This window comes from Pseudopipra pipra, chromosome 11 (genome assembly GCF_036250125.1).
Source record: "Pseudopipra pipra isolate bDixPip1 chromosome 11, bDixPip1.hap1, whole genome shotgun sequence".
Lineage (NCBI taxonomy): Eukaryota > Metazoa > Chordata > Aves > Passeriformes > Pipridae > Pseudopipra > Pseudopipra pipra.
Window position 1 is genome coordinate 2035179 of NC_087559.1, and position 12875 is coordinate 2048053.

Consider the following 12875-nt stretch of genomic DNA (forward strand, 5'->3'; position numbering starts at 1 on the left):
TAAATGAGAAAGAAATCAGAATTTTATAACCTTCCACAGCCCCTGCCATAACCCTGTGTATCAGCAGCATCCTTTATCTCCCACTGGCTGGAAAGCTCCCATTTTCATTGCCTGAATCACCAGATTCATTCATCAAACATGACAAATGCCTCCAAAACACTAAATCACACCACTCCATCTCAATGGGCTACATAATCATTGTCAGGCCACCAATAAATCTGAAAATATCTGTGTTCCACACTCAAATCTCTCCAGCTCCTACCAGGGCCGAGAAACTGCAGCAGCAAAGCTGAACCCTAAGCCAAGTTAAATTTAAGAATTTTGCAGGCCTTCAAAAATGTGATCCACTCGTGAATTTGTGCGAGGCTGATTTATTTTTAGGGAAAAAGAAAAAAAGTGTGGTTTTTTTTTTCTACCCACAGGAATGATTCATGGACTAAGAGGCTTTTTTCCCCAAGAATAAGGTTATATCTTAGTAAGTACAAAAATATAGAAGGGAAAAGCAATTTCCTGCTCTCCTGGGGAGCTGCCAGGGGTGTGGCATCCCAGAGGCATTGGAAGGGGATGGCAATATCCCTACAGCTTCCAGAGGGACAGGGATGCAGCAGAGCTCTGTTTGATGGGGCCCTGCCCCCAGAAGGCAGTGCCAGGAGAACACTGAGGCCACTGCAGGTCAAACTTTGGGATGGCCCAAAGAAAGGAGAAGTTGGGCTGTGGACACAGGAGCAAAATGCCCCGAGGGTCCCATCTATGAGCTGAGCAGGGAGAGCCACGTGTGCCCTGCAGGGAAAGCAGCAGTGCAGGGCATTGATAACCTCAGTTAATGAACTCAGCCCTTCTCTCCAGAGCTGCTTGAGGAGAGTTAGGTGGTGCTACCCCAGATGACCTGGGCTCACCCAGGAGCACAGTCTGCAGGGAACTGGTTTTACTTCCATGGAGCTGGTTCTCCGTGGTCAGGGTTTAAACAGAGGGTTAAATCATGGAATTATAGATGGTTTGGGTTGGAAGGGACGTTAAATATCATCTATTTCCACCCCCTGCCCTGAGCAGGGACACCTTCCACCAGCCCAGGTTGCTCCAAGCCCCGTCCAACCTGGCCTTGGACACTTCCAGGGATGGGGCAGCCACAGCTTCTCTGGGCAACCTGTGCCAGGGCCTCCCCACCCTCCCAGGGAAGGATTCCTTCCCAATATCCCATCTATCCCTGCCCTCTGGCAGTTTAAAGCTGTTACCCTCTGTTCTATCACTACAGGCCCTTGTCCAAAGTCCCTCTCCAGCTTTTTTTTCTCATTTTAAAACAAGTTTGTAGAAGATGGAGGAATATAAACATTTCCTCTTCAATGCTTAGAACCCAAATTGAGAAGCCTTGTGTCTGTGTGTGGGATTGCAACGTGGGCATGCAGGAAATCTTTGTTTTCAGTTCACACATGAACCTTGATTTTTTAAAAGAGTGTTTATATGCAGATATTTTCATACACATTGTCCCCAGGCAAGGATCCCCCTCACTGCTCTGCAGCATTTTCTTAGATCTTTGCTGAGTGCTATTTATTGCATTTTTCATTTTAACTAACCCAGGTCAAAAAGGAGACTTGCCTGGGATTTTCACTGTGGTTTTGCCCCCCAGTTCCCACTGAAGCTGAGTGTGTGATTTTGCTGTAAAAGAAAAAAAATAATGCTGAATTTGCAAGAATGCAAAACCTGTGCTGACACCAGTGGGAGTTGTGCATCTGGAGTGATTAAAGACCAGAGCCACTGCATAGGATTAGCCTGGGATCTGGGAATGAGTGTGATTAACAAGGTAACTCTGCCTTCTAAATAAGGGGCATCTTGGGGTGACCAAAACCCCCAGTCCTGCTGCTGTTTGTTCTCTGGACTCCTGAAGTTGCTTCTCCTTCCACATCTCTCCAGGTGAGCTGACTTACCAGAGACAGCAGGGCTGTCTCAGGTACTGTGGGAGGAAGGATCTATCAAATTGCCATGGCTGTAGATAATTCCACTACTATTTTTCCCCAAACCCATCTGATTTACTCCAGTGATAAATCCAATGTGCTATATAAACATTTATTTCCTTGACAGCCCGCTTTGCTGTTAGAAAAATGCCCAAACCTGGGACCTGTTATGGCAAGTGACAGGTAAAAATTCAGTGTGTGCAGGCTCACTGTGCCCAGGATATACAATTACAGCACTTGAACAGTCAGAAAACACGTGTTACAAACCCACAGCCACCTCATTATACTGCAGGAGCCACCAGGGATGCACCTGGGGACAGGAAAAGCAGTTCTTCTCAGCCCCTTGTCATATTCAGTGTTAACAGGCCTTGAGATTAAACTACCTGAAATATTTTCCAGTGGTAAGAACTCGAAGTAATGATTCTTGCAGCCTAATGGCCCCCCCAGACCAATTTTTTAACCCATTGTTTGATGCAGTTTTACCTGACAAGCTGAAGAGAGATGTCAGGAAGTTAAACCTGAGCATGAGGCTGCTTTGATGTGAAAAGCAGCCAGAGCTGGGCAGGAGGGGATTTTCCCAGCTGAGAATTACAAAAGAACATCGTGTTTTAGAAGCAGATTCCGAGGGAAGGGTGTAAACCAGGCCTTGCACCAGGATCAGCACAAAGGCTGAGCACCCTGAACATCCCAGGGAATGCTGCTCCAGGGGTCTGTTTTTAGACTGGAGCTTTGTTTCACTTCACTGGGTGCTGAGGGTCCCTGATTGTGCCCACAGAGCTGAGGAACCTCCCCAGGAGCCACGACCTGGAGCTGCAGCTTCAGGAGCTCTGGCAGCACAGGCAGGTTGGCATTCCCAAACTCCCTCAGAGGCTCCTGTTCCACCATAACACAGGCAGGATGGGTCTGGCAGGCTCTTCCCTCTCTCCTGTTTGCTGGCAGGATCTCAGGAGTAGAAGATGTGGCCCATGTGGGTGTGGGGCTGCTCCAGAGCTGCTGGAACACAAAAATACCTCTATGGTGCCTCATCAGCTGTTTCCACATAAAGAATATTTCAGAAGGAGCGGAAAAAAATGCTTTGTGCAATTACAGATATCCAAGAGGACTTGGGACAGTGGAATGTGAAGAACTGAGTGACCAAATCAGCTTTCTCCTCTTGGAAGAGCTCCATGACACGGCTGCTCTTGGGTGTCCTCCCTTCCCTCAGCTGCCTGGGCCTCCTGCTCTGCCCTGACACTGCTGAGCTCCTGCACTGCCACGCTCCATTTATCCAAATAATGGGCTCTTGAAGAAAAATGCCCCTTTCCCAAGGCTGAGAAATGGCTGGATCAGGGAAAGCAGCACTTGGAAGTTTTCCTGGGAGGTCTCTGGCTCCAGGGCTGCTCAGGAGCTCACCCAGCCCAGCCCTGCACGTCCCACCATGGCCTTTCCTTTAAAAACCCCCCAACCAACCTCCCTCAGTGCAGGATGAAATGGGAACCTGGATCTTTTCAGGTTTCCACAAGGAGACTCTTTAACCCCAGGATGCAAAGCTGCTTTCCACAGATGTGATTTCCCAGTGAAATTGTCCCTCCTGTCATGGTGCATGGGAATGATAGGTTTGGGAAGCTGTGGATAACAGAACTGATGTCACCTAGGTGTGCCCAGAGCACTCAGTCTCTATTCTGGCCCAGAGTGGACATGCTGAGGTCCATGTCAGGTGCTGCACATGCAAACCTAAACTATTATTTTCATGAAAATCAAATCTTTTTCATGAAAATCAAATCTAGATTGTAGCAAAGCAGCTTTATTGTTGGCACCTAACTAGTTTTCTTAAAATATATAGAATAATAAAATATATAAAAATATAGAATAAAATATATAAAAATATATAGAATAAAATGTATAAAATATATATAATAAAATGTATAAAAATATAAATAAAATATATAATTATTTTTAAAATGAATAATGCTAATAGTCACTTAATGATGTGAAATCACACTTATTGCTCTGACTTTTCTCAGGGGAATGTGCCACTAAAAGGAGGTTGGACTTTTTGATCTTGGAGATCTTTTCCAACCTAAATGTTTCCATGGTTTCATGGTTCCAGAAGAACCTTTCAGGGTGGTATAAGCAGGTGTGGCTCTGCCCTCAACCCAAAGCACCCACGCGGAGCAGCACCGGTGGATTTGGTGCTCAGGGTGTGGTGATGGACAGACCCTGCCTGTCCAACACCAGCACAGGCCCCTGACATCTCCAGAGCACTTCTGGAATTGCCTTCTCGTGCTTTCGGGGGGTTTTGATCCCTTTGGGTATCACAAGGGGTGGGACTGTGTGAGAACAAAATGTACCAGAAATAAATAATGATTTATTTATGTGAGCTATGGAGGTGGTTGGGGTGAAGGAGGCAGGACTGGGAGTGGGAGAAAAAAAATTGCAGTTTTTCCAGTCCAGCTCACCAGTCCCCTGTGTGAGGACTAATTTCAGAGATAATTGGTACAGGATTTCCTGATTATAATCTATTGTTGTCTGTGCCCTGCCAAATAAAGCCCTGGCTAATTCCAGATAACCACGGGGTGATTCCACAGTTACTCTGCAGTGAGAGTGAGGGCTGGTTAATGATCTCTGAAGATCACATCATTTCATTCTGGGCTGGTGGTAGTTACAGCAAGCTGGTCACAAAGGGGTCACTGTGCAGGCACCAGCCCCAGTTAATTCCAGAGGCAGGGGGAAAGAAAGGTGCTGCTGATCCCACCTCAGTGTGCCAGGGTCAGCCCAGAGCCTGAGGAAAAGCACGGGATAATTTGCTATTTTGGGTGCAAAACTACTCCTCAACCCTCTGAAGGGATCAGAGAGCTCCCTCCCTGAACAGGGAATGTGTGACAGGAATTACCACCAGAACAGGCTCATCTCCAACAGGGCCTTGGGAATGTTTGGGAATTGCTGGAGGCTCAATGGGCTGGAGGTAAAATAAAACCACTGTGGAAAAGCACCAACACTCATTGCTAAGGCTGCTATTTGTCCTTTTTCCAGTGTTTTCCTGGCTTCAGGTGTGATTCTCCACTTCAATGAACCTGCTGGGTTGGGTTATAGAGGGGGAAGGATTGACCACATTCACCTGTGGTTTCCAGAAGAAGAGAAGGGAGCAGCCAGTTCTCCTCTCCAAAAACAGGCCCTGGGAGCTCAATAGATTGGAAATAACTTAATGAAAACCTACAGTTCGTCCAACAGAATCAGGTAAATGATTTTCAGCTTGCTGGAAATGATTAATGGGTTTAGATAAAATTTGTCAAAGAGTTGTGAACCAAAAGGAAAGAAAATTATCAGAAAGAAAACCCAACAGCTTTGAGATGTTTCTGACTTTTGTTTGAAAATGGTGCTTTCATTTCACAGGGAGCTAAAAAAATGCATCTTGGAGGCTTTAAAGGACTGTAAAAACTAACTGGGCTGGATAAAAAATACGAAGTCACCTTGAAATAAAACTTTTTTCAGAGGGTGAAACAACCCAAAAATATATTTTAATGCCTTTTTCCTTTAATTTCTTTGGCTACAAAGTGAAAAGAAAATAATGATTATTTTGCAAAGCCCATGAAACTGGTCCCACCTGCACCAGCAGTTCAGAATTTACTCCCAACTTAACCAGCTCTGTGGTGTTTAGATTCAATAAAAAGGTAAAATTCTCTTGTAAGATTTTTTTTTTTTTAAATCCTGCTCCCTCTTTTTTTGAAGGCTGGAAGGCACATAAAATGCAATTCTCAGCAGAAGGATGTAATTGGGAGAAAATGTAATAGATGGTCCGTGTTTCTCTTTGAAGTTGCCATTGATCAGTGCTGCTGAGACGGGTTTTCTAATCCATAACTCAGAAACATGAAGGAATTGTCACTTTATTCTTTGGGTGTATGTGATTCACCTCCTACAAAAACAGACTCTGGACTCCTGAGTGGTTTTATCCAGAGTGGTTTTTATCCAGGTTCTTCTTGTGAGATGGTGTAAAATGGGGAAGAATCAGGCTCCCAGTTGGAGTGTTTTCTGTAATACAGATTTTTCCTCACATTAAGGAAAACAGCAGCGGTTTTGGGACTTCTTTTTTATGTCTGAATTTGGTGTAAGAAAACTGCATCTAATACCTTCTGCTCAAAGAATGTGCTCGCAGCCAGCTGAACAGTAATTAGGAGATGATTCCCCCTCCTCTCGAGGCAGCTTGTGTTGACAAACCAAACCTTTCACAAAGAGGGGAGAGCCATCTGTGTGATCTCTTTGGGAAGGGATGAGTTTTGAGCAGCACCCCCGTGTAATAACTTGTTCCCATAATGAAGGCAGTTAGTGGGATGAATTCCCGTGGCCCTAATTGGCACAAACCTGCCAAAGGAGCTCTGGCCACAGCTGTTGGGAAGATCAGGGAGTCACAGACACTCCACCAGCTCCGGGACGTGGAGGCAGAAATCTCTCTGGAATTGGGGATGCGCAGGAGAAACATCCTGGTGCTTAAAGTGCCACTTATACTGACAAAACACCTTCTCTGCACCATCAGTACTGCCAGGCCTTGATCTCTTTGCATTTCATTATTTCAGCAGAAAACCCACCGTTCCTGGCAGGAGTTTCCAAAGGGAAAACATTGAGGACCTGGAGGATCTCACATAAATCACTGCTGGGCCCAGGTAAGTACCTGATATGGGGGAAACCTGCTCACAGAGAGGGCTCCTGGCTTGGAGGAAACTTCTGGTGGTCAGAAATAAAACTGGATCTATGACAGGGAAGTTTTCTTATTCTCCTGCCCTTCCCTTGTCTCAAACATGGAGCAGAAGGGGCTCCCCATGCCTGCTGCCCAAAGGGGGAACACTCAAACCCTGGGGCAGGCACTTGGCTTCCTGACTCTGTTTATATAAGAGAGAGAGGGAAAAATTATAGTCCTGAGTGAGGAAATGATGGTGATCCAGAATTCAGAATAACAGTAATTAATAAATAATCAGGAGAGCTGTGAAGAAAATGAATTTTTCAAGGACTCTGAAGAACACGTTTAGAGCTGAGGTCTGGAACCTGCAGGCAGAGAACTACAACCTTCATCTGACTGCTCACACACAGCAGGTTGATCAGAAGTTTGGTAATTAGCTGCTTCTAAATTACCTTTTGCAGCTGGTCTGGTATTGGTGAAGTGGTTTGTGCTGGTTTGAAGAAAGAGAAGGAAAACAGTGATTTGTTCTACCAAACTGTCCTCAAGCAGCAGTTTTTTTTAAGGCCAATGCATTTGTGATGTGTTGTCCTGCTACTTACCTCTGCTTTTCCATCTCTTTGTGCCAAGCACGCTGGTTCCCACTCAGGGGCTGACTAATAATTCTTCATTAACAGCCTTTTGGGTGTTCTTGGCATCTGTTTTTGCCCAGAATCCTCCTCACCTTCTTCCTTTAGGAATCCTGTCCCATCCTTCCCCGTGGCCAGAACCTGAGGCAAACAATTAAATATACATGACAGGCAGGTATTTAGATGAGCCTGGATTTGTTAAGGGTTCACTTCCACCTTGGAACTAAACTAAACGTTGCTTTCATCTATTTTTAAAGAAATGCCTGGTTTTGGTTGGGAGCTGCCCTGCTCCATCTGTTCCTTGGAGGGTTTTAAATACAGCCCCAGTGGTTGTGTCTGTAGGAAGCACATGTGGGTTTTATGCCACCAGATGAGGATTCACACAAACCAGGTCTCTCTTACCTCCAGGATTCTTTGGAATGTCAACTTTCAAAATCAAATTTAATGATGATTTCTGTTAATTACTTGGTGCTGGCACATCTGCTGCACTTCCAGGTGGATTTTTGGACCTGCTTCTTCCAGTGCCCCTCTGCAGCTTAGGGAGGTGTGGAGGCTGTGAGTGCTGCTTGTTCCAAACCTGCTCCTAGAATCCAAGGACTCAGCCTGTGCCAGGCTGAAATTCCCATATATATGGGTGAAATTCCACCTCCATCCCCATATATATGGCTGAAATTCCGTTCCCATTCCAGTGTAGGGGATGATGGGAGCTGGTCATGGGGCTCTTGGCAGTCTCTCCTCTCCCATCTTGGGAGTCTCACTCTCATTGTCTGAAAATGAGGGACTGGGAAAACCACAACAGGCAAAACGAGAATAATAATGAGAGAAAAAAATGACTGTAAAATGCAGCATATGAAGGAGAGATTTGAATATTCATCCCTCTTTAGGGCAGCCCCAGTCATGGTTTAGTCTCCATTGATATACCCAGTGTTAGCGTTGGAATTCTGAGGAAGATTTTCTGCTTTCTGAGGAAGATTTCCTGCTTTCAGGCCCTTACAGGTGGGATGAGGGTGCAGTGGGGGAGGCAGTGGGGTGCCCAGCTGCCCCTGGGCATTCCTGGCTCCAAAGCCTCCTGCTGTAACTCCAGGCTGGGAGCTGGATCTCCACGGGCAGTTTCCCACCAGCCCATATTGATCAGGGCACAGAACAGTTTTGTTCTGTGCTCAACAGCCCAGCATTGGGAATTGGGAGCTGTGGGGAGCCCGGTGACTTGTGGAGCAAGTTGGAAAGAGCAGGGCTGGAAATTGCCTGGGAATTCCCAGTGTGGTTAACAGGGAACCTCAGGAGGAACTGGCTGCTCACAAAGTGCCCTGCCAGGCAAAGCCCAATCGATGTGCTGACAGACATCCTGCTGAATCCCAGGGTCTCACTCAATAGTTCTTAGAATAGGTGAAATTTAGGAGGCAGGGAAGGCATTCCATTGCATCTGAAGGGATTCAGGGATGGGAGTGTTGTTGAACTAATCAGGAGTAGATGGATGAGCTTTGGAGCTGCCTGGCTGGGTTTGTTTTGTATATATGCTGCTAAACTGTGTTCAAATGGTTGTGACTGAAAAGGGACCTACTTGACATAGAAAACCCCATTTCCCTCCTCCAGAGTGTGTTCTGAAAAGGCAGTACAATATTTTTTCCCAACTATAAATCCAGGAATTGCCTGGAAACTAGGTTAATATATTCATGCAGGAAAGTAGTAACACCCCTCCAGCAATTTTCCCCTCAAACCTCACGACTCCCCCCGGCCTGGCACAGCATCTCCACCCTTCCACAGCCTCACAGGGCTTTTCTGGAGCACTCACTCTTTGTGCCCTTCAGTGCCAACCACCAAACTCAGCCCAAAGGTCTCTCTCAGCTCCTCAGGCACCTCCAGCTCTGTACAGTGTCCTCTGCAGTCATCACCCAGCTCAGCCCCAACCACCACCTGCTCCTCTGTGCTTAAGCAGATGATGATGTTTGCAGGAGTGCAAAGGTTCCAAAAGGTGATGGCCAAAGCATTTTAAGGTCTTATATCTTTGCTGGTTAGTGCTGATCAATTAGAAAAATCAGGAAAAAGGAGGGAACACTCACAGAGATCCTTGGTTTGCAAAAGGAACCTATAAAGGAGGTTGCCCAGAGGAGCTGTGGCTGCCCCTGTATCCCTGGAAGTGTCCAAGGACAAGCTGAACGGGGTTTGGAGCAACCTGGGCTAGTGGAAGGTGTCCCTGCCCATGGCAGGGGGTGGCACTGGATGGGCTTTAAGGTCCCTTCCAACCCAAACCATCCCGGGATTCTGTGATTCTCAGTATTTGGGCAGTACCAGTGTTTGTTGGGCTGATGGTTGTTGGAAGCAGTTCTGAGCAAGGAGGAGGGGACGTGGCAAAGGAAGAGCAAGGTGGCCCTGGCCACTGTGTGTCATTCAGCCATTCAGCACAGCAGCCAGAGCTCCAGCTTCTCCAGAATTGCTGCCTGACAGGAAGCCAAGCACTGGAGCAGCAGCGTTGCAGCACCACTAAATTCACAATCCCAATGGGAGAGGGAGCCAAGGGGCTGACACAGATTGATGGAGGGGCCTTTGCAATGCAGAAGATATGATTTCAGGAATTACTTAGATCCCTGTAAAACCTTGTTATCCCAGATCATGCTTCCTGAAATTACAGATCCTCTCTCAAACCAGTGTGGCCGTGTCCCGTTTCAGTCCAAGGGCACTTTGTCCTTTAGGTGGAGGGGACCAGTGAGGGCTCTGAAGCCACAGTTCCCTCTTTTGGTCACTCCAGGAGGGAGCTGGTGCTGCTGGAGGGGGATTCATGCTCACTGTGCTCCCACTGCCACGTGAACTGGGAATTTGGGGGGAGGTTTGAAAGGGAGGGTGAAAAGCACGAACTGTAAGGAAAAATTTGGACTGACACTTGACAACTTCTCTGCTTTGTAAATTCTAAAGGAATTTGAATTGCATGATGTGTTTTCACTTGCAAATGTTTCAGACTTGTTATTTTTCCCTTTTTTCACATATTTTAAGCTTATAGCATTGCAAAGTATTTTTTTTAACTCTGTCCTTGTGGAGGAACAAGCAGAGAGCAATAGCTCAGGAGTAACTCCCTTGCAACAGCAGCCTTCTTTTGCCTGAGGGCAAAATAATCCAAAAAGATGTTAATGGTTTTAATTTCCAGTGGTGTAAGAGCTGGTGCTTCTGGAAAGGTGTGATCTTTAAACCTGTAGTAAACTCAGATGCCTCAAGCAGAGCTCGGTGAGCTCTGGGTTCATTAGAGGAGCAAAATATTGGATTGTTTGGAAATACTTTGTGGAAGAGCAACTGGAGTAAAGTAAGCAGATGTTAAACTGAAAGGACTGCAGTGGGATTTGGTCCTGGGCTGGTTTATGCTAAGGAAGGGCAGGAGAAGCCAAATGTTTGGAAGGGAATATTAGACAATGGCAGGAGATCTTTAGATAAACAAAAACCAACCTGCTGAGGGCAAGGATTAAGGGATCAGTGGGAGAGAGATGTAAAAAGAAATGAAGGGGAGGGGAAAAGAGGTTGTAATAAAATTCTGAGAGGATCTGATCAGTTTGTGCCAACTGGATTAACCTCTGTGCCCAGAGATCAGCAGCTCCTGGGACTGTCCCCAGCTCCCAGGGCAGGTGGTGTGCCCGTGGCCAGCAAGAGGCTCCTCCAAACTGGGGGTGGAAAACACAAGGAAAACTGAAGCTTGTAAATGCTATGGTGGGGAGGAGGGGAGAAGGAAATGGGCTTTTTTTGCTTAGTGCCAGCTGGTGCCTTGTCTTTCATGGAAGAGGAGAAAGAGAGGGAGGAGGAGGAGGTTGGCTCTTCCATGGGAGAGGAGGAGGATGGGAAGTTGCTGAGGAAACGATTGTATTTCCTGGTGTGATGGGATGGGGGAATTTGACCATCTCTTGATAGCAACAAAAATGTCTTTGCAAAAATTCTGTGCTTTCCTGGTGAAAAAAAGCCAGGAGAGCTGAGTTCTGTGCCCTTGGAAAGGAACTGGGATAAAACAAATGTGGCCTTTGAAGGTCCTTTGAGGCAAGACATGGTGAGTGGAGCATCTCAGCTTTGCATCTTCTCTGTAAAGGGACAACTTTCTGTTGTTCTCTTTTTTCATTACCCTCCACTGCAGGAAATACTCCTCAGATACTGAAAATAAACAGCAGCTCTTTTCCTACCCTTTTCCAACAATGCTTCCCATTTATGGAAGCCTCTGCCCATCTCAGGAGTGTGAAGCCCAAGTGATGCCCCCCACACCATCTGCTGCCTGCCTGGCTTTGGCACTTTGGGCTCTTGGCAACCCCCTCAAAAAGCATTTCAGTGGGAAAAGCAGCATTTTCTCCTCCTTTCCCTGACTGGAGCTTTCCTGTTAATGGCCCACATTTCCATTTCCACGTGCAGTATAAATCCTGCTTGAGCTTTGTGAGACATTCATTGGGCTCCGTGGGCTATTGTGGAGTTATTCCACTGCTGCTGAGAGCATTTGGAGCCCTTCCTGTTATTTGTCTTCATTCTAGGGAATAAACATGTGGCATTTTCTGCAGATGTGCCTCTTGTACCGAAAAAATCCCCCCCAGCACCAGCAATTAGTGCAGGCACAACAGGCAGAGGTGGAAACACCCTCTGAAAATGCCACACTGGCTTTTCTGAAACGACAGTGTTGACATTTTGGGTTTACATGATCCAAACCCTTGTGTGAGTGCTCCAGGGAGCAGAGGAAGGGATGGGGGAGTGCTGGGGGTGCTCCCCAGCTTCCCAGCACTGGCTGTTCTGGGTGTTCATTGTCCAGGAGATTCCCCCCAGTTGCCACACTCTCCTCCCTGGTGTTTTATTTGGGAAAGGAAGTTGCTGATGAATGTGATCTGGTCACTGTATTTAACGTACCCTTGGATAACATTTAAATATGTAATGGCAGAGCAAGCTGTGCTAAACCTCTCACAGCGAGGCAGAGCAAACTCATTTACAAAAGTACTTCAGCAGGAATTAAAATAAAATTTCCATTTTCCACAGTCCCATTCTGATCCTGGTTGCCATTAACTTCCTCCCAACCCCATTTGGTATTTCAAACTTGAGTAAATCATCGTGTCTTCCAATTAACTCCCATATTCCAGACAACATAATGTGACTGGTTTCATTCAACCCTGTTGTTTAATAAACAGCTAAACAATTCTTTCTATCTGAGCCACAAAAGAAATGTGCAGTTATGGTGCATTGTGCAGGCAATAACGGGCAAAAGGAAAATTACTGGAAGGAAATTCATCTTGGTTTTGGTTTCTGAGCTCCCCCTGTGAGGGATGGGCATGGCCAGGGAATGAGCTGCTCTCCTGTCGCACACACAGCAATATTTGCAAGGAGAAAGTATTGCACTCCTGTTCCAAATCCCTGGGATTTTTGGCTGCCTAAGCAAAGGCACTGCAGGGGTCAGTCGGATGCTCAGCAGCCCAGAGGGAGCAGAGGAGGTAGCAGTGACTATGAAATATGATTATTTCCATCAAAGAGACAAGTTTGGGAGCTGGGATGCTGGAACAGCGGTGGGAGACAGGCTGGAGGACTCCCTGTTCTGGAATCAGCCAGCAGGCCCAGCTGAATTTAAGGAATGAGACTTATCAGAGTGATGTGAGCTAAACAATCCTATTGCAGTAACAGAACTAGGATGTTAAGTTATTCAGTGGTTAA

At 46.5% G+C, this 12875-nt stretch overlaps 1 protein-coding gene across 4 annotated transcripts in view; it reads left to right on the forward strand.

Moving 5' to 3' along the window:
• CRBN (cereblon) overlaps positions 1-12875 on the forward strand; it is a 42955-nt gene that overhangs the window by 269 nt on the left and 29811 nt on the right. For 2 of the 4 annotated variants that reach the window (XM_064667135.1, XM_064667138.1), the window contains 2 exons: positions 4962-5165; positions 6500-6586. The gene's annotated coding sequence lies outside the window, so the exon portion shown is untranslated. Of the gene's footprint in view, positions 1-4387; positions 5166-6499; positions 6587-12875 lie in introns of those variants that run through there. The other 2 variants (XM_064667136.1, XM_064667137.1) reach the window with 2 other exon arrangements.